Source organism: Bombus affinis, chromosome 7 (genome assembly GCF_024516045.1).
Source record: "Bombus affinis isolate iyBomAffi1 chromosome 7, iyBomAffi1.2, whole genome shotgun sequence".
NCBI classification, from domain to species: domain Eukaryota; kingdom Metazoa; phylum Arthropoda; class Insecta; order Hymenoptera; family Apidae; genus Bombus; species Bombus affinis.
The window spans coordinates 4,826,777-4,847,977 of record NC_066350.1 but is presented as its reverse complement, the minus strand read 5'-3'; the positions used below and the strand labels follow the sequence as shown (position 1 = coordinate 4,847,977).

The window sequence follows — 21,201 nt, the reverse complement described above, 5'->3', positions numbered from 1 at the left end:
TGAAGTCTCACAACGTAAAATCGGGCAACTCGATCAACGGGCGTCGTAATACGAATCGATACACGATCAATCGAGAATTTATTTAGCTTTTGCGAAGGGCGGAGAGACGAAGAGGCAAAGAGGCAAAGAGGCGAAGAGGCGAAGTAAAGGGAAAGAGAGGGGCAGGACTCTTTGCCATCATTGTTCCAGGTGGTTCCTTTCATCGTGCTCGTTGGCAGGCTCTAATGGCAGTAGTAATTAACCGTTTGATTTAGCGTAAACGAGAGAAAAAGCTGTGGGCGGAAAAAGGGGCAAATGTATTTACCAGTGTAAAAGCCGGTGCAAGTTAAAACGATCATTGGGATCGAGTCTGTTGCGACGAGTCGCGATCTCTTGAAAATTAATCTCGCGGCTCAAAGGAACGCCAAAATTAATTGATCACGGCAAAAGCAACCGCGCCCGAAAGAAAAAGAAAATAACAACCGGAAAAAACATCCGCTATGAGCGAGCAGCTTTTCACGAGTTCCTTGAAAAACCCATCGAAACGTGTCTGTCCGCTCTGATCGATCTTGATAAACAAGTATCGCTACTCTTTATAACAAGTATCACATCGTGAATGTAAAATTTGATAGACGAAGGGAAAGCGAGAACTTACGTATTTGCCGTGACGTGTATGGATAAATCTGTTTCATCCCTCTCGGTCTGTTGCAGATCCAATATACCCAATACCGTACAAATAGTGAAAACAGAGTGGAAAAGTTAAACTCAAAGTTAAACAGAGCGGAAAGTTTCGAAACTTGTCCAAATCGATTAACCGCGAAGATGATCTTACGGAATATTAAAGGGAACATGGTTAACCCAAATGCACAGTACATTAGGTAAACCTAATTTTTACACGGTATACGGAAAGTGTTTACCGATGGACCGCGCTCGCCGGCAAAATTACTTACGTTGTGCCGAAGATTCGCCAAACTTCACACCCGCCACACCAAGATAACACGAAAATATATAAAAATAGAAAAGTCGGACGAGTGAAGTTGCGAGAACGCGAAACGGGTAAAAGTTTTTCTAAATTTAATCAGCTGGAAGCTAACTGAAACGTTCCTCGTGAAAGATTCAACGACTTATTCGACCACTACGTCAACGGATAACGTCTTTCAAGACGATTGAAGAAAATATTTTTCACAGTGTGACGGAAATTCAATTGGCCGGCCGAAAGCGGCTAATGAATGACGAATAAATAACAGTATTTCGTATTTATTGCATGCACATACCACTTTCACAAGTACGAAGCCATCGCTGCTTCGTTAGAAACGTTTAACGATTATTTAAAGCATTCGGGGAATCTGTACGTTCGATATTCCAGATTTTAGAAATCACAGCGACTACGTACGTATTTAAAATTTAATCGTTCTCACGTCGTTTCATTTTCAACAGACCTGCTCAGCTTCCACAGTTTAACAACACGTAGTAGTTTATTATTTCATCCGGCGTCTCTTTTCAATAACTTTTACTTCCTAATGGACGTGTTGTCCTGTATAAATAAAAACCTCCAACCGATTAATCATTTCCCCCATAATCTAAGGCAATTATCGCGTTTTATACGAATCAAACGGGCTTTCGAACGACTAAACAAACGCCTAACGTTTGATCTCGAAACTATTCCGCAAAATATCATCACCAGAATTATCAGCGCGATACCCAAAACATTTAACCGTAACGATTTACACAGAGGCGAAACGAGCGAGTGAGCTCGTGGAAATGAAAAAAAAGAAGGAGGAAAAATTATAAACTGTTGCAAACTTGTAACCACGATGCGGACGTAACTAGCCTTTGAATATCCTTATTTAATCGCATACGGACAACTTGTTCGATTAAACGACCAAACGTGTCTAATCCGGTGGAACGATGAATCGCCACAACATTGTGACTACGGCCGGAACAACGATGCGATAAAACGAACGAGTAATAACGAAAGCAAGCAAAATATCACGTCCTTTCGTGTATGCGATTCTCTGCCAAACAGTTATAAATGCGTTTTAAATGCATGTGTTTTTGAATGCGAACAAAACGACCGCTTGCAAGTAGCAGGTAGCTGCCTCTCGTTTAACCGATTCGATATATTTTCATCCCATTACAGAATTTTTAAGAGGCTTAAAAGAATGAGGCCGACCAGACGACAACGAGGGAATATAAAAATATAACGTATTTTGCAATTGCAGGAAAATTAAAAAAAAAAATTTGCGTTTAAAAAAGATGCGAGAGAAAGAAAAAAGAAACGGCGCTGAAAGGCGGAATTATCGCGATTAACGCAAGTTGATTTTATTTACATCACGAAAGCACAATAAATGGTGAAATTTATTCGCTAGAAATTCCATTATTTCTGAACTTTAAGCGTTGCCTTTAAAAATATCGATTACCTAAAACCGGGTAATCATCGTCGACGAAAAACTTTGCGAACGAAAATGCGAGTAACGTTAACCACGGACATACTGATAAAATAGTAGAAACTACGAAGGGAGAAATTGGGAAAGAAATTTGGCACGTTGGGAAAAAGTGTAAATCGCGAATCTAACGTTTTGCTGTATCTTTAGCGGACGCTTTGGTAGCCATTCGCCTTGCCTGTGAACGGCATGAAACTGAAACGGTTAATATATTGCGCGCGAGTGCAGACTAACGACCGCCGTTAGAATTTCAATCGATGGAAGTAGAAAAATCAATGAAACTACCAAGGAACAACGGAAAACTATTAGCGCGATATAATAAGTTACTACTACAGAGCGTTCAAGCTTTTTGCGCCGCTTTTAACCGGTATTACGTTATTCCGAAGAAGCGACACAATGCGTAATTCCCGGGCATAAGGCAACTTGACAATTCCAAAGGAATAATCCGCGCACCTATAAACCTTTATTTCCCGCTTTTTACCATCCACATTTACGACAAGAGGAGCTTCGACGAGATAATGGTTTTATGGCGACGAGCTTGCGTTATTTCATCGAGGCTGCTAAATACCGGGTCATTTTGCTCGATATTAGAACGAAAATTTATTCTACTCTATACATCGTTATTATACATTGGCGTATATCGGTCGCTAACGTGAATTTAATTTTTTATTTAATTAGTTTAATTTTTAAAACGCGCGACTTTTAAATTCAATTCATTCTCGTCAATCTTAACTTTTTTCTCTCTTTTCCCCTTTCTTTTTTCTTTGCCGCATTTTCATGCATGCAAATTGCCAGGATCGACGAATCATATCCCGATTGCATCGTTTAGCGATCGGGATACGAGCGGATTGAAAAAACGTCGAACGGACGGGAGAAAACGTATTGGAAGGAAGATCGCACGACGAATGTTTTAGAAATTTCAGCGTGACGTGGTTACGGCCATCGACAAATAATCGTATTGGAAAAGTGCACACTTTACGGTATTCCTTTTGCGAGAGATCGTCAGCCGTGCCTTACTCGTGCATTATCCTCTTGCAAGGCAAAACGTAACTCGTTCTTCCGCGTAAAAATAATCTTGTTACGTGTAAAGATCCTAAGCAGGTTATATTACAACGACCTGAATATTTTATTAATATGAAGCTTAAAGTGGCAGCGATTTCCTTTAATATTTCAAGCAACGCTACTGCGAAGTTAAAAATACCAAACTTGATCGAAGATACATGGCAACATTTTCACGTTCGATAATGATCTGTTCCTGCTAAATGACATTAAAATCGGAAAATCACCAAAAATATACCAAACTTTGATTATTATTCGAAACGAACGGAGCAACATTCTCTCCGCTAATATCGATCAGAATCTTATTCAAGATGAAGAGACTCGATGAAGCGCAAGATGTAGCTGGAATCGTTTAACCTTGGTCGACACAGCAGGGCCATGTAAGAACAAACAATTTGCGCAAACGAGTCGATAGTCGCATGTACATGGCCAATTTATCGCGTATCTTCAAACGACACGTAGATGCGCGTTTCGCGCTCGGATCGGGAGCGACACCGTTTCAGATGTAAAAACACGAAAAATTAAAAAATTTAGGCATGTGCCATAACGCGCGCGTACACACACAAAGCGTTTCGTCCTCGCATTCTCGTTTCTCGCGCGAATGTTTCATCCTAGCCCGGAAGCGAGGATATCGACGATGGTGTGTATGGCAGAGAGCAAACAGTCGGCGTTAGCGAGTTAAGCTTGCTCTCCTTTTAGATAGAAACGAACATTTGCCATCTGCGAGGCATTATTCTCCGCAGACACGGGCGAAAAGATACGGAAGATTTAGCACTCGCCGAAGAATCGTTGGAAAAAAGCAAAAGAAAACGAGATAAATTACGTACATAAATTACGATATAGCCGTTTATAATCCAGTAAAACCAAAGTGAAAAGTTTTATTTTACATAATTCTAAGATGAAACCAAATTTCAATTGGAAATCAAATTCGCCTCTGTGAAGATAATATATCTTCGATCGTGCGGATACAGAATCGAAGACGACCGATGGTTTGTGGGAAAGTCGGAGAATTGTAGCAGGAAAACTAGAAATGAGATACGATTCTAAGAAGCCACTGTTGGTAAACTACGATACATCGAATTTTCCCTCTCAATAATCTCGCGAAGCGAAAAACACGTCGAGAGATACTTTGTCTATTCGTAAGATTCGAAGCTTCAACGGAGAGAGAGAACACGTTTTCGATCCAGCTACAGGATCCAGCGATAATTGCAAATTAACCCTCGCTAGCCCTGTTCCATTATGATCCAGGGTGACGCAAGTGTGCAGTTGGTAGGCGGCGTCTGGCGAAAAACTGTCGGAGGCAATTTTCAGCCAACGACCGTCGTTTCGAAGGATTGGGTGTTAGAAACTGGCCGGAAATCAATGGCGGAGACAAACGTCCGAAGCGGCGAATTCGATTTTCGAGACACGGTCGTCGTCCGGCAACGTCTGGTGGTTAACCGTGTCAACGAAACACGTTCGTAGACTGGCCGTACGTGCACACAGGGATACCGATATAGCTAACGGAACGACTGACGGTGAACGAGCACGACCGGAATTAGCGGAGGAGGTAATCAGATTTGCGAGAGAGCGATGGGCTTGGCGTTCCATCAGCGTTTACAACGTTTCTCGCTCTCTCTCTCTCTCTTCTTCCTTCTGCCATACAGCTACGCTCCTTCCTCCGTTGCTACACTCTATTTCCTCCAACATTCGCATACAACGTACTTGTACATGCTTACGCGCGAGCACCAAGCACGACAATGACCACCTTTGCACCGTCGTCGTAGATTTTACACCCTAGCCTCGCCATATTGCCCGTTCGATCAAAGCCTGAGAGCCGAGCACACGGCATCGAGACAGACGAGCACAGAGGCTGAAGTCTGCTCGTAGCGGTGCAACGTTAATAACGCGCTTGGATGCATCATCGCCACCGATGTCAATCAGCTCTTTCCACCGCTAACCTTGTTCCCGGTTTCTTCGACGTCCAACACCGCCGTAAAAGGACAGTCAGTCTCTTTGCAGTTGCTCCATCGGCCAACGCGTTTGCTTTTGCCCCCTATTTCCTTTAGCGTTTTTACTCTTACTTTAGACGTTTGATTTCATGCGGAATAATTCCAAGGATTATGTATTACTCGTAAATTACCTTGTTCCGGTTCGGAGATGACGGTATTCTTTCTGTTGGAAACGGTGCTTTGCCGTGTGAAATAAAATTTAGTCCATCTCCGACTGTTAGCCTCTTCGACGGTTTACCACGGTAACCCTTTTTCATCGATCCATGCCGCCAACCACTGCCTGACATCCAAGTAAAAGTCAATTTCTTTGCTCGATTTCATTTTTATATCGTACGATCTCGGACAGACGATACTTTATTCGTAAATACGGCAACCAAACGAAAAGAAAAGTATCGTTTCACATGCTCGTTTAATTCGCACGACCGATCAAGTATTTAATGATGTTGAGAATTGTGGATCTTGATGGCCGAAATATTGTTATGGAGACATTAAATTTACATTGGGCATTAATATTAACGTAGACACATATTTATTTTATAAACGATTTCTAGAATATTCATCGATACACACTTGCACGCGTCTCGGCACTTTCTTTCATACCCGACCTTTTATCGACTGTTAACCGACTGAATTGTTTATATTCGTCTATTTTTCAGTCGCCGTATACATACATATCTCTACACACTGATATCCACATACAAATATCTCCACAACGCATTTAACTTAGTCCAGCACAAAAATTATACATATCTCAATAAATGAACAAAAATTTAAGCGAGCGGCGTCGTCATCCCTCTGCTACCTACCATGAAATTATCCCACGAGGCTAAGAAGTTTCGTTCGACGTAACGAATTTATCAAATAATCGGCCGATGCCACGAAAAGTCGAGCAATAACTTTTCAAGCGAAAACTTTGTTTTCCTCGTCAGCAGCGAAATGCCCGGTCAGAAAAGCGTCTTACATAATTTCTGTTCGCCTTCTGTTTCACCTCGGAATGAAGAGAACCGAGGCGTTTCTGATAATTCATGCCCACGAAAATTAGTCTAAGACGCTCGAAATACTCGATAATAATTAGAGTGAAGCGTTGAAACGCGTAAACGAATATGCCGATGCAAGCTCGTTCTTCTCCTTCTTCCTTCGAGAGATAAAAATTAAATTAGTATAAAAGTATCGTGGTTTATCGGTATTTACGTCGAAATATTTCACGATCTTGCTCGTCGAACGAAAAAAAGGATTTCATCGAAGCTCCCTTTTATCAAAAGCAACGCCTTCTTTCTTTTTACTTACTCCGACGTGACTTACTACGAACGTAAATTGTCGTATTTATCTCGCAAGTGAACGCTTCTATGGAAAAGTAGTTACTTTAGTGGAGATTACTTCAAGAAACTCGTCCCGTTCGGCTCCTAATTCCAACAGTTAGCGCTTCAACTTCAATATTCCAAAGAAACGAAACGTTGCTTGAATTCGCCAACGCTGTCATCGGGTTGAACGTCGCGCATCCTCCTTATCCCAACTTGGTTTTCTTTAGAAGCTTTTCTTTAGCTAATAAAGCTGCTGAATTTGGTGGATTCGAAGAAACTGAACAAACGCGAAAGGGAATATTCGTTTGCCGATTAATCGGTCCAATTAATTATTCGTCAAAACGCATTTAAATACTCGCGCTTCTTTTATTATTCAATTCGTTAAATTATTCAATTCGATCCATATTCACTGTCCAACTATCTGTAACCTAAGCGCAATCTCCAACGTTCGCGCTCCATACGAATTTCAGCAAGGATTACAGGCGAGTCGCGTTACAAGAGAGGAAAGAAAAAGAAACGTTGCGTTCCGTTGTTATTCGGTTTTCTTCCACCTTTCAGTTTCCACGTTTCGTAGTACGTCGTGTCGATTTATCGAATGGCAAACTCGACGCGTAACGTCGCATACGCCACCCACACGTGTAAAGCCAGCCGAAACGAGAAAAAAGTCTAAAATGCAAAATACGTCGGTCCGTTAATAGCCACGTTGCTCTCGACGCGTTTAATTACGACTGAAACGTGGCGGCAGATGATGCAAATTAATCGCGAATCATCGATCGTCCGCTTGTAATTGACGTCAACAAGAATAGACTCTGTTGATCCAGTTAACAACAGAACGCCGTTATTTACATTGTTATTCGTGTCGCTTTCAGTTGATATTGCCCGGTATGTACTGCGCAAACATTCTCCCGACCAAACGGATCAAATCCATCGGCCGGATATTTTTGTCCTCTTAAATCACATTTCAATTATATACGAATCTCTGTTGATACCGCCGAGATCCATAGTCCAACTTCCGCAGCGTGTGCCGACATTTTTATTGCCAATACTCGGAGAAACGTAGCATTAGACTATTTTAAATGTTTCCGACGTTTAAATGTCACCACGACTCCGTTAATAGCGATTCATCGACAAAATGTACGTTGGTTGAAAAGAAAGAAGGCAAAGTGTTTGAAACGTGAAATTATCGTTTACAGAGCTTCCATTAAGCGATAAAATTGTTCCCGCCTTTTTCAATATCCACCTTAATCGTCTCTGCAGGATTGAAAGAAAAAGAAAGTTTCCATTCCCTCGAAGCACGATTTCCGCTTGAAAGACGAAAGCTTTCGTTTCATCGTGCAAGGCACGAGTCGAACGTCGCGGTGTTTCTTCGCCAACTGCCTTTTTCGTACGTAAGCCGTTCCTTCTCGGCGAGAGTGGTGCCAGAAAGGCACTACGCGACACGTCAGACCGCGAAATGCGCGTCCGCTTGCCGAATTCAACCACAGCCACCAACTTGCACGATGCTGCTAAAATTGCAAGTGCTAAAAAAAGCGTAAAAATGTTTCGCTCTTCGAGGGCGCGCTCCGTTGCTTTTACGTTTGCCGTATAAGTGCAAATTCTCGCGTTCGGACGGTTTCCGCGAGGAAAGCTTCGAAACACCACCAATATCCGCGTATCTGTCCTACACATTTTTCTTCTTCTCGCGCTATGTACGTATGTAACAACATACCATAAGAAAATATCGATCTCCACCTGTTAATAGATATATAGTAACGGGCCACGACACGAATTAGTCGTCATCATATACTTGTCATAGCTTAGCAAAGAAATATTCCGAAGCCGAAAGAATAGAATTTTGAAAAATTCGAGTCATCTTAGATCTTTAAACGATAGGTATTACACATATCTCTCTATATTTATGTTTTCGTGTCTTTCAGCTGCATGGAAAATTTCATTCAACTATAGCTGTCCGTGCAAAAGTTCTATACCAGTTACAGCAAGATCGTTGCAGTGTTCGCCAAGCGATATATTAGTCGCGTTATATCCTGCGCATTAATTATCCTCAAACTGAAGCCTTCTGCAAATGGAACTTTCCAACTCAAACTCGATCCTTGTTCGTGTCTTCGTGAAACTTTAAACACCGGCCAGGAAACCTGTATACGCGTATACTTGGGTCGCGTGCCACCCACCTAAAATGTACGTATCAGGTCTGTAAATATGAAACCGGAATTTGCCTATAGATGGCCCCAGCTGATAATGTAGTTATCACTAAACTGCGTCATTGATGCCAAAAGTCTTTGTTGACATCTTACAAATATTTTCGACTCAGAACAATACAAGTTTCATACAACAGCATAGTTTGTAATAGCGTTGAACGTGTCGAATTTTATGCCTGGAAACTACGATTTGCGGACAGCATTGATTTTCTGTTACCATTTGAAGAAAACTGCTGCAGAATCGCATCGAATGCTTGTCGAAGCTTACGGTGAGCATGCTCTTGGTAAATCACAGTGCTTTGAGTGGTTCAAAAAATTCAGAAGTGGCAATTTTGACGTGAGGAACGAAGAACGTGGATCAGAAGGGTGTGATCTATTGTGAGCTGTTAAAACCTGGCGAAACCGTTAATACCGAGCGCTACCGACAACAAATGATCGATTTGAATCAAGCTTTGCATGAAAAACGACCAGAATATCAAAAAAGGCAACACAAAGTAATTTTGCTTCATGATAATGCACCATCACGTACAGCAAAACCGGTCAAGGAAACGATCGAAGCGTTCAGTTGGGAAATACTTTCGCACGCGGCTTACTCACCAGACTTGGCTCCGTCCGATTACTATTTATTTGCATCGACACGCACTTTCTGACCAGCACTTCGCTTCTTACGAAAATGTACGAAAATACCTCGATGACTGGTTTGCCTCAAAAGAGCGACAGTTTTTTTGGCGTGCCATCCACCAATTGCCAGACAGGTAGGAAAAATGTATAGCTAGCGATGGGCAATACTTCGAATAAAATATTTTTAATCATTTTCATACAATAAACGTATATTTTCTATACAAAAATTCCGGTTTCATATTTACATACCTGGTATACGTATATTTTAAGAATACGAACCGATTTATGAACCGAAAAACTCGAATCTGCCACGAAACCGAGCTTCTACACTTTCTGTAACTCATAGACGAAGAATGGAAAATTTAAAGTTCGTAGAATATCTCATATCGTCTCATTGAAACGAACCATTGAAATTTTCACGTCTTTATAGTATCGATGTTTATCGTAAACGCGAGACTTTGTCATTAATTGACATTAAGCGATAATATTAACCCCTTAGCCTACGATTTACGTTCGAGAATTTACGTTTGGTCCGATCATCTACTACGGGCTATGCCCGTAGTTGTAGATTAAGTGGTTAAGGTTCAACGACGCTTCAAACTAGATAAAGGTATAGTAGATAATTAAGATTAAGAGAAACTAAAGTAAATTTGCTCGACAACGGACAAGAATTCGCAAGAGACAAGTTTCACGAAACTGCTACAAGAGCATAGCGATAATCGGCCCATGCCGTATTAACCGGATCTACATACACATAACGCTCGTAAGAATATAATTCCGTTTCTCATATCGTTCGATCTCTCGAGATTTCTCTAACGTTTCTAATAATATTTATCACTATATATAGATAATATAGATAAATCGGAGATCGATGATACACGGTTGTTCGTTGCTGCGGCGACGAATGGAACGATCGAGAACCGTTAATCGAAGAATGAAGAGGATCTATTCGTCTTCATTTACATATTGAAAGTCTTCGAATTATACGTCAATGTTACAAATGAAATTACTCGCTCTACGCTTTTACCTCTATACTTTTTTCAATGATTACGTAAACAATAGCAGTAACGTAGGTACGCCAACAGCAGCGAACCTGTTGGAGATAATCATTTTTTTGTAGTAATAATATAACTCGTTTCTTAATCGCTAGTAACCGTGATCAATACGTTGTTTATAAAACTACATCGTTTAAATATGGCCATGGAAAATTATCAAATGCACGTAAAAGTGAATTAGAGATCAAACAACAAGCTCCGGTAAAGTTTCCGCAGCGAAATGCCAACAACTTTGGAGCAGAGATGCAACTCCAGTCAGTTCATGGCGCAGTCAGTGACTAACGAAAAGCACGCAGAAATTTCCAACGTTATTTTTATGCATTTACGACCCTAATGAACGCGATGCGATTCGATGCTGTAATTAAAAGTATTACTCGCATTATGCTCCATCGATAAAGGTTCACCTCAACTTGCTGCTCCGAATGCCACCGCTACGCCGCGATTATTTTCTTCACATGCAATAGAAAAGAGAGATTTCGCACGAACACGGCAAAACAAAACGCTGTTCGATCGCACGCGGCAACAAAAAGAAACAGAGAAAAAAGAAGAAAAAAGGCTTTCCTTTCCGAACAAGCATGCGAACGAGCCTCTTGAGATTTTAAACACGAAATGCGATTAATGGAACGCGATCGATGGATCTTTCGGCCTGGACCGATCGATGGCGGCAAAATATCAAATGATCTACAGATGCTCGATATCGATATCCTTCGAATAAAAGCATCAATTGAAATCAGGTAAGTGCCTGTACGCTGCGAAGCGTAGCAAAGAAAGTAGATGTAAAAGACAAACGTAATACTGTAACAAAGATATGTGAGCAGAGATATTATGTAACAAACAGCTTTACAACTGTAATGTAATTATCGCGGACAATATACTTGATAAAGTGCAGTGGAATTTCCATATATTAGTATCGAGAACAGAGCAAACGAATCTGCTTCGAATATTAATTTTCATATTTTCATAAACGATTTCATAAACGATTACTTTATAAAACCTGCATAAACGGTATCTAATTAATCTATCTCATCCGGTAATAAAAATCCACAATTCCCGTAACTGAGACTGTAAGTTCCACAAAAATGCGTATCGATATTTAAGGAGAACGCGTTCCGACCAACCAGAAAAGCATTAGACAAGTATTTGCTCGATCAGTAACCAAGACAGCGAACCCAACGCAAGACGATGAATAGCAATTGTTATAAACTCGCAACGTTTAATCAGAAAATAATCTAATTCGAGCCAGCCAGGGGTACAAGGCTAATAAATTTAACGCCGCATCGAGCGGTTTCGCTCGAACCAAATAAACTTATTTCAAAGATTCCTGCGGCAAATGACGAGCCAACGGCCGATCGTATTGCGCTGCTACGATACACCGGTGTGGCCTGCCATCGTGTGTAGGCGTATAGCCCGAAGCATGCCAGCTATTGGCATCCGAGTGGGAGACAAAGAGCTTCGCTTCTAGCCGGGTATTGTTGGACTATTGGATTCTCTTCTCCTCTTGCTTCCTCGTTCTCTCTCTCTCTCTCTCTCTCTCTCTTTCGATCTCGCTCTTGCTCTCTCTCTCCCTCTATTTCTATCCTGTTATTAAATTCCCCTTTCATCCCTTCTTCGTTCATCTTTCTCACTCGGCAGCTTCGTGGATGCGAAATTTATTAAACCGTCACCGCATCGGCGAGAATTTCAAAGGCAAGAAAACTGAGGTAATGACGCCACGTGTGTACGTATGCACAGGTCCAATGCTCTCTGTGAAAACGTTGCGCTATCGCACGATATTCCCAGCCGCGGCTGGTGAGAAACGAGCTACCATTCGATGGTGTAACGAATACCCTTGTCTGACTAGGCATCGATCCAAGTTACTTGTACTCTTTGGCTGCCGGCAAGACAGCAGTTTCATTTTACGTCAGCTTCGACGTGTATGCGCCGTACGTTACGGGAAACGTATTTCATCTTTTTTTGCAACGTTCAGAATGCAGTTCGTCGTTCCAGCGACGCGTAAATATCGCTTCTACCCAATCGTACCCCCAGGCTGTTTTAATTTCACAACTGTATTACGTTCGTTTATGATACGTATTGTCGAGATATTGTTTCGGTGAGCGGCAAACAGTAACATATAGATTTCTGTGGACATAACAAATTTGCAATTCTTATTTGGCGTGTAAAAGGAGAAACACTGACAGAGATTACGATTACTCGATCCACTGCCCCTTGTCTGACACGCGATTAATTTACGCCACTGAATCGAAACGAACTTTCTCTTATGTCGCCCGTTCCTTGTTACATTTGTTTAACGTATATACGTGTTGTTTGCAAGTCGTGCACGTATTTCTCCACGAAGCACTGAATATTCCGTGTCAATCTGTTTTCGACAACGTTAATTACATCGCCAACGGCAATAGGATGTGACTCGCGTCGAGTGGGAACTGTTCGATAAACGATGACGCAAATCAGTGTCACATACTTGGTTAAATAATCAATGTGGACAGGAAGAATTTACCAACAGGTGAACAACAGAATGCCACACGAGCCTCGATCGATCGTCGAGTAAATTTAATTCAGCAAGTTGAATGCACGTTCGTGAAATTTGAAAGCGACGCATCGCACGATGGATCAGCAGCCGTTTCTTTGGCATAAAAATTAAAAAAAGATTAAAAGTAAAAGCACGTCGCGAATCACCTACGAAGACAGCCTGTAAAAATAATAAATAACCAGATAAATAAATAATAAAGTAATAAATAAATGGCAAAGTGAGACACGAGGTTAATCTGTGTATTAAAGATCTTCGAAAATGAAAACAAAAAAGAAAAAGAATAAGAACGAAAATCAGGCGGAAACGTTTAGATAAAAATGTTACCGCGTTCTGATTTTGTCTATTCTTCTTGTATCTATCACGTTGCACGAATCCACGCACACGGTTCGATAATATAATTACAAAAGCGCAAATCATATACCAGAGAGTTCATGGATGAATCATGTCACCGGAATATCCGATCATTTACGGTATCGATTGCCTTTGTCCGTTGTCTTTTCTCTTTTCTCTTTTTCTTTTTCCGTGCAGCCGAACGGAAGCAGTAAGTAACGGTGTGCACCAATGAGAGACGGAAATAATGGGCAGAAGGCAGCTGTTGGCCACGACCCAGTTCGCCTATTTTCCCTAGGATCTTTCATCGCCGTCGTTCCCTCCTTTATTTTCTTCTCTTTTCCCCGTTTCCGTGCTGCTTCCTTTTCTCCGACGTGACCGTTGTTGAGAAGAAAAGATAACGGCCAAGAATCGTAAGGACCCGTCGGTGTTCCGGCTTTAAGCGCAGCCAAGGTCTTGAGAGAAATAAACTCTAGAACGGCTTACTCCGAGGAAAGTAAGCAAAAATACGGAGATTATGGAATCGAGACGAAATCGAATATGAATGTTACTGGTTCTTTGAAATTTATACTTACTTTGAAAGGATAAGAAGAAGAAACCATCGCGACAAAGAATTTTGAAAGAAGCAAATTACGCGAGCTTATCTGAACGCGGCACGCGTTTCTACGTTGTAAGATGCAGTTTGCTCGCAAACCGAATATCCGTAGAAGCGACTACGGGCCGCCATGATTTCCCCATCTAACGAGCAAACCTTCCTCCTTGCTGAAGAATTTTCTTACGGTGCCAGACTTTTAGCCAGTCTGTAATGCGATAAAGATGCGAAAGGTGTAGGTAGACGAAAATAGAGGTACAAGAGTAAAATCTAAGATCCTTGAAATTTTGCAACCTGTGTTGCTGGATGCAGGATATGCAGGATATGTAAGCAGCAGAAAAAAAACTCTTACGATCCGTTTATTTCCGCTATCCGTAGTCTCTGGAAATTTCGAGGAAACCAAGAGAAACAAAAAAACGTACTTCTGTGCTTGTTATTCTTCCTATTACGTCTGATTATGTTCTCGAATAGGACGATAAAAAAGGTAAAGGATATTATTCGAATGTAATAAATTGCTTACATCGTAAAATTATTATTGAAAATATAAATTCCTCGAAAGCCTGAGGCTTTTCATTTCGATCTAGCATTCCTTCGTAAGTATCGTTCGTTAGTATCTTCGAGCTCGACCGATTCATTTCCAATAATTATCGCAACGGAAAAGAATAAATCCCGATAATATCTGGCGGCAATACGATCACGCCGATTCTCTCTTCTGTTCCTCCCGCTTTCCAGGGTCCTTGTAATCTCGAGAAATATGTACTTCTGAAAAGCTTCTTTTATGAAAAACTCTACCATCTTGGATCTGAACATGTTCGAATTCAAATTCTCAATGTCCATAATCCATCACGAACGATCAATTACGAAGAAAAGTATCATTTGCGTTTGACAAAGTAACGAAAAAAAGGAAGGTGGTTTGAGAGAGCACAGGTGGTGATGTTCCATGTTCCCGTGACTCAGCTTGTGATTTGACAAAACGTTTCGGTTTCGAACCTGTAATTGCTCGCGAAAGGTTTACTCGCGTGGCCATCTGCCAGCTACCTATACCCGTTTATCGTCACAGAGGAGATGGTAGTAAATAAAAAAACCTTCACGACTTTATTTTCCGGTTAATTAAATTGTCAGCGATACTATAATTGTCGTCGTTCTATCACTGCTCAAAAGTATTTGCACGTACATTTACTTACTATCCGACACGATGAAACCAAATTACCTAACGACAATTATCACTAAAAAAGATGAAAAGATGCAAAAAAGGTGATGATGTAATTCGTTGTTACTATCTACTACGTACGAATCTACGACTGAATATCGTGAAATCTTATAACACGATAAATTTGACTTTCATTAATAGTAGTTTCTTTAGTAATATGCGATAAGAATCAAAGATTACGAGACTATGAAATTGTTACTCGGCAAATATTTAATCATAGAATTATCAGCTGAAAGAAGCAAAGCTGAAATTAAAAGACCGATTTTATACTATCCCCAATGTTTTCGTAATATGTATACCTAAAGCCCTCGTAGTAACAATTCGTAGTAACGTTTCATCGATACCTTCCTCTTCTAACCAACGCGGGGAAGACATTACCGCCAGTGAAAAATAGAGCAGGTTAAATCATTCAACGCGTTCTAAGAATTCTAACCTGCTGTTATCCTACGCTGTTGTTTCTCCTTCGATCATCCACCCCGCACTATCTATTCAAATAGTAATTAACTCGAGTAGCCAGACATTTCTGCGAAGAAAATGCCCAATTTTCCTACAACTTTAATGCGAACAGCTCGAGAACGAACGTTCGATAGCCTGCAAACCTGTCTCTTGCAACAACATCGCGATCGAGACCTATTGCACCGTCTAGACACATTGATCCATCTCAGCCAGGCCACGGAAAATCCTACTTCTAAGCATACGAAATCAGGATCTGCTAGTTGGAGTAGTTTCGACCAGTAACCGAGAATAGACTGCCAATCGGTGGGCTTCGTTACTTGTTGAATGCGACCCATTGTCTAACGCCGTTTGCCCTCCTAAATGGATTTCCAAGCGAGCCAATAAGACAATAAGCTCGCACAAAGGCGACCACCGCTCCAACCTCCGTTATACTCCCCTTGTGCTATCCGCAGGATTTATAGAGAAAACGAGTCGAAAGAAAAAAGAAAAAGAGATAAAAAGAAAAAAATGCCACAGGCCCCTATCCATCCATTTCGTGCAATTTATTTTATAATATTTGTTCATTTCCGTCACGTCCACTTTATTTCGGAGAAATTTTATACAAATATACGAATTGCGACGATAATCGCGTACTACAAATTTTCCTATGTGAAACTTTTGAATTAAAAAAATGTAAGAAGTTCGGTACAAAAGACGGAAGATTGGAGTATTTTACAGTGAAAACTTGTATAAGGGATAAGTGTAAGTGGTAAATTATTTAGTAAGAACTTTCTTTCTGCACTCGTTGATAATGAAAACAAGTAGCAATAGTATCCTGTTGCCGGGTTCTCTGAAAATGAATCAACAGCTCTTTATGCGTTTTAATTCCACGCTCTCCTCTGCGCCCGTCTTGTTGGTAAAATTGATGGGCGGGACGGTGGTGGTTGGGGTTAGGCGTGGTGTGGGCGGCGGGATAAAAAGAAACGAAAATCGTACAAATATAAAACGAAACCAGAGTTTTACTGTGATAACTATTGAGTCTTCTGGTAACGGCTTATAAAGAAAATATCGAAACCATCCATCAAAGTGTATCTTCTTCGCTTCTCGTGAATTTTCTCTTCTTCTTTTTTCGTGTCTTGTTTTCGAATTCACGGAGATTTCGTCGATAGCGAAGGAGAGGTATCGGCGAATTGTCTGAATCGAAAGTCGAACCGAACTGGTGGACCGAAGGACTCGACACCAACAAAGAGAAGAAACGCAGGAAAAGCAAAGGGAAGCCAATCGAAAAGGCAGCAACGAGAAGAAATTCTCCGTGAAAACTTTCACGACAAACCGTTGGTGGAGTTTCCCTTTGCCGGATGAAACAATCATTACGTAAAGCATTGTACGCGCACGTGTATCTTTTACACGTGTAACTTCCGTGGGACCAAAGTCGATTTTCGTCGGTGACTCGAAACGAAACTCTTATCGAAACTTTCTTGCTATACGTTAACTTACGGCAAAAAGAGTGTTCCAAAAAAAACAAGAAACGAAGAAAAAGAAATTGGAAAGTTACGTTATTCCTCGATAATTATTGTACGATCACACATTAATTACTTACATCTAATTGTATATTTCTAATTAAGCATTCTTCGAATATTATCATCACTGTGATTACGATCATCACGAAATAACGTTTTACATAGTTTTATCCATTCTATCGATTCTCTTTACCTTCCTTCCATCGAATATTTATATTTACTAAATTTATTCTTTATGGGTTGTTGCACAATGCGTGGGATGCATCCATACACGCGCGAATAGCGGCAACATTACGCTCTGTATGTACAAACACGCGTTCAACCTACCTTCCCTCTAACTACACGAATTTAATTAATTAAATTTCTTTCGCTTATTTATGTTTCCTCTACTTCGTTTCACAAGTTAATACGATAATACGTTTTAATTTACAAGCGAACTACTCTCCTAATTATAATTTGTCAGAAAGTAATCTCTCCGAAGTAAAGCATGATTCGATGAACTAGCGTATTAAGCGTATAAAAAATTTGGTTAAAAGACTATACTTTCGATACAAGAAAAGAATAGTAATTGATAGTCTCCTCGTGCTCGTCTAAACCGCCATGCGATAAGAACATGTGAAAGACAAGTTTCATACGGCGATAACCGTCGATCGTCCATCTTTCGTGCAAGCTAGTCGCTTCGCAGGTCGGAACTGAGTTTGATTAACCCGGAAATCGGCACGTTGCCGCTTTCCGTTAATGTACCCTTCGAGCTCTTTTCCGAATCCACCCCGCCGCCGCCACCCCCTCCCAGCCATAAGAGGTCAGGGTCACGTTATCCTTGGCTTAGTTCCTCGTGTCTCGTCATTTACGCCCCATCGACGCGATAACTCGATCGTACACGCGCGAAAGTTGTTACCGAACCTCGATAAATCGATCAATCGATCCGTTCGACTGAATTCACGATTACGGGGGGATGAAATTAATACGAGAAGCCGAGTTCATCCGTCAACGAATAAATCGATGCGCGTGCTCTCGCACGATTTTCTACGTGATACAGCAGTCATACGAATGTTTGAAAATTTCTCTCCCTCTCTTTCTCTCTCTCTCTCTCCGTCTCTCTCTCTTATCTTTACGATCGAATAAAATCTTTTTCTTCGGAAGCCATCCTCGTTTGGGTACACCGTAAAAGCCTTTACGCCACGTTGGAAGCGGTCCTGGAAATTTGACGCGACTTTCTCGCCATAAAATATAAGAGGAGAAAAAACGCGCAACATTTCTTGGAAAGAAGTCGGGTTTGGTCGTTGGAATTTTTGCCGAGTCCACGTACCCGACAAATCTTAATTTCCTATCGATCAAAGAATACGTCGTTCTACGCTGTTTATAAAGCTACCACGTGATTCTATTTTCGAGGGAAAGGGAAATTATCCTTGCCTTTCCTTCTGCCAGCGGACTATTTCATACGAAATGAAATTCATAACTCGAACGAAAGCCGTCATATCGAAGTCATATCGAAGCATTACGATGGTTGTCGATCTTGAAACCGTAAATTTGATAGAAATTCATGCAGAGATTGGACGTGCCAGGAATTTATAAACTTCATGTTCTTGGTAAATTAAGCGTATTCATATAAATTGGTAAATAAAGTAGCGTCGCTAATTACACTAGTTGCCAGCGAATGCCTGAACACGCTGGACCAATATATAATTGTTTCGTGGCGAAGGCTTATCGAGTCTTGCCGCTGTGCAGACAGGATATTAACTCGCGGCTGTGTTCTACAAACTTGGCATTATTGGCAAACGTAGGACTCCGTTTATTATACCGAAACTGACGATCAACGAATATAGGTAAATAATAGATTGACAGAAAATTAATTTCGCTGCAAGAAAATATATTTTACTTTTCTATCCGCTTTCTTCCCCTCTCTTTTTTTATTTAAATTCGTATGAAAATAGCATCAAGACGTTCGAAACGTTGTCAAATTAACTGCCCATTCGATTGGGCAACATGCTCACGCGTAAGACAAGATCCCATTTTCTTTCTCGTTAAATATTCTGATGAAACGTATGACGATAGTGTTCACCGGGCGAGCCTCGTTTCCTGAAACAGATCCTCGTTACATTCTTTACGAAGTTGTCAACAAAATTCTTTATACCTAGCCTTTTGCTCCTGCCTATCCTCTCCATTTCGCCTTCTCGTTACTTTCGTCTCGCGTTCGTGTTTTCTTTCTCTTTGTCTTCGTGAACGTACCTACCGAGCCTTGCTACGAAACAAGAAAAAGAGAAGAAAAAGATGAAAAGGCAGAAGATTCGCGCAATCCTATAGAACGTGAGAGGAAAGAATCGCGGTCCGCAGCAGACAACTTGCCGATAGACAAACCAATTTCTTACGACATCACGAGGTCGTAGTCAGCATCCTCCCAGTTACATTCTTTGGTCCGTGCGTGTCACCAGTCGAGACTTGTAGAGCCATTTTTCTCAGCTCCGTACAAAAGGTCCATCGCGTATCGCTAACGGAAATTCCGATACGTGCGCGTTTTTCCACAGAACCGGAGGATCTTTCCTCGGATTCACACGCTTTCTCAAGCAAGCGCAGAATTTCCTAGAGATATTCACAAGCGAAAGGAAGCTACGATGTCGAGAACGATCAATTTCTATTCTATACGAATCTCACCGAGAACAACGCAACGTTCATGAGGTTCTGGATTTCTGTTATTTCCAGTAGAAAAAGAGAGTCGGAATCGTTCTATCGAAGCGGTTAATGCTCTTGAGAGTTGTCTCTTTCTACCCTCTATCCATCTTTTGCCGTCCCCTTTCAACAAACATAGTGACACGACCAAACGCACGAACTACACGCACATAAACACATACGTATTCACACCAGTATGCACGCGTACACGCGCGCACATAGAGTGGAAGATGAAGCATAGCAGAAAAGAAGAAAGAAACCCTCCCTCAGTCTTCCTGTTTCCCCAAATATACGTATGGAGCGTATCTTTGTATTTCTTCTTTGTATTTCTCTCGGCGTCTCCTCTTCTCTCGCGCAATTTCCTCCCTCTTTTCCGGAGCTGCCACACACCGCCTTGTATGTTTGGTCACAGAGGGAGGAAAAAGGACGTAGGAAGGAAGCTGAGGGGAGGGTAAGCGAAGAACGCGGCAAGTTTTTCTCATTCCACGCGCTCCTAAGCCATATTTTAAATCCATCTAACCGACGACCCGCTAACAATCGCAAGACGTTACTTTGACAAGCGAAAGATCGTTGAAGGATCGCGACGCGATATTATTTTTCTGCCGTGTAAACGTTCCGGTCTCGGCCGTGTCTCGCCTTCCGACTCGATCGATTTTACCGATTTTAACAGCGAGGCAAGCAGCCTGGCGAGTCCCTCGCGTATATCTCACCCTCGTTTCATCTCATCTCGCTTCATTCCGCCTCCTTTTTCTCCAACGGCGAGGAACGATCATTGATGGCTTTTGTTTAGGCCTCGCAAACAGACACGTCCCAACACCGTGTATAGATTACCTTGCATCTGAAATGAAATCTCGCGTCGATGCCCAAGCAAACGCATAGCTGGAGAGTAGGATAACGCGAACGAACGGTTCGTGCGCTTTTTTAGTGCAACACTGTTCTGAATCGTTAACGAGATGGACACGATACGAAAGAAAGCACACGACACGAAGTATACTCGAGTTAATCCTTTAGCCATCCAAATACTTGCGAAGAACAAAAAAAGTAGGATAGGACGAAGAGAAAGCGGTAAGCAGAGGAGCGAACGGTTCATATCGAGGTACCCGTCGAGGCAGGTCGCTCGATCAGAGAAAAGTTTGCGAAAGCCACGTCAAGATCAAGGATAGACTGCCGGATGGCGCCTTGCAGATTGCTGCGGGAATTCATGGTCGCCGTTAGTAGAGGGTGACGCGTAGCACCAACTACATGACCCGTACTACGAAGATCGAAAAAATCATC

General features: G+C 41.5%; 1 protein-coding gene across 4 annotated transcripts in view; it reads left to right on the top strand.

The window, feature by feature from the left end:
- Positions 1-21,201, top strand: part of LOC126918282 (uncharacterized) — a 62,102-nt gene that overhangs the window by 18,617 nt on the left and 22,284 nt on the right. The window contains exon 1 of one of the 4 annotated variants that reach the window (XM_050725983.1): positions 20,299-20,377. The exons of the other annotated variants lie outside the window; for them this stretch is intronic. The gene's annotated coding sequence lies outside the window, so the exon portion shown is untranslated. Of the gene's footprint in view, positions 1-20,298; positions 20,378-21,201 lie in introns of those variants that run through there. 4 annotated transcript variants of the gene reach the window in all.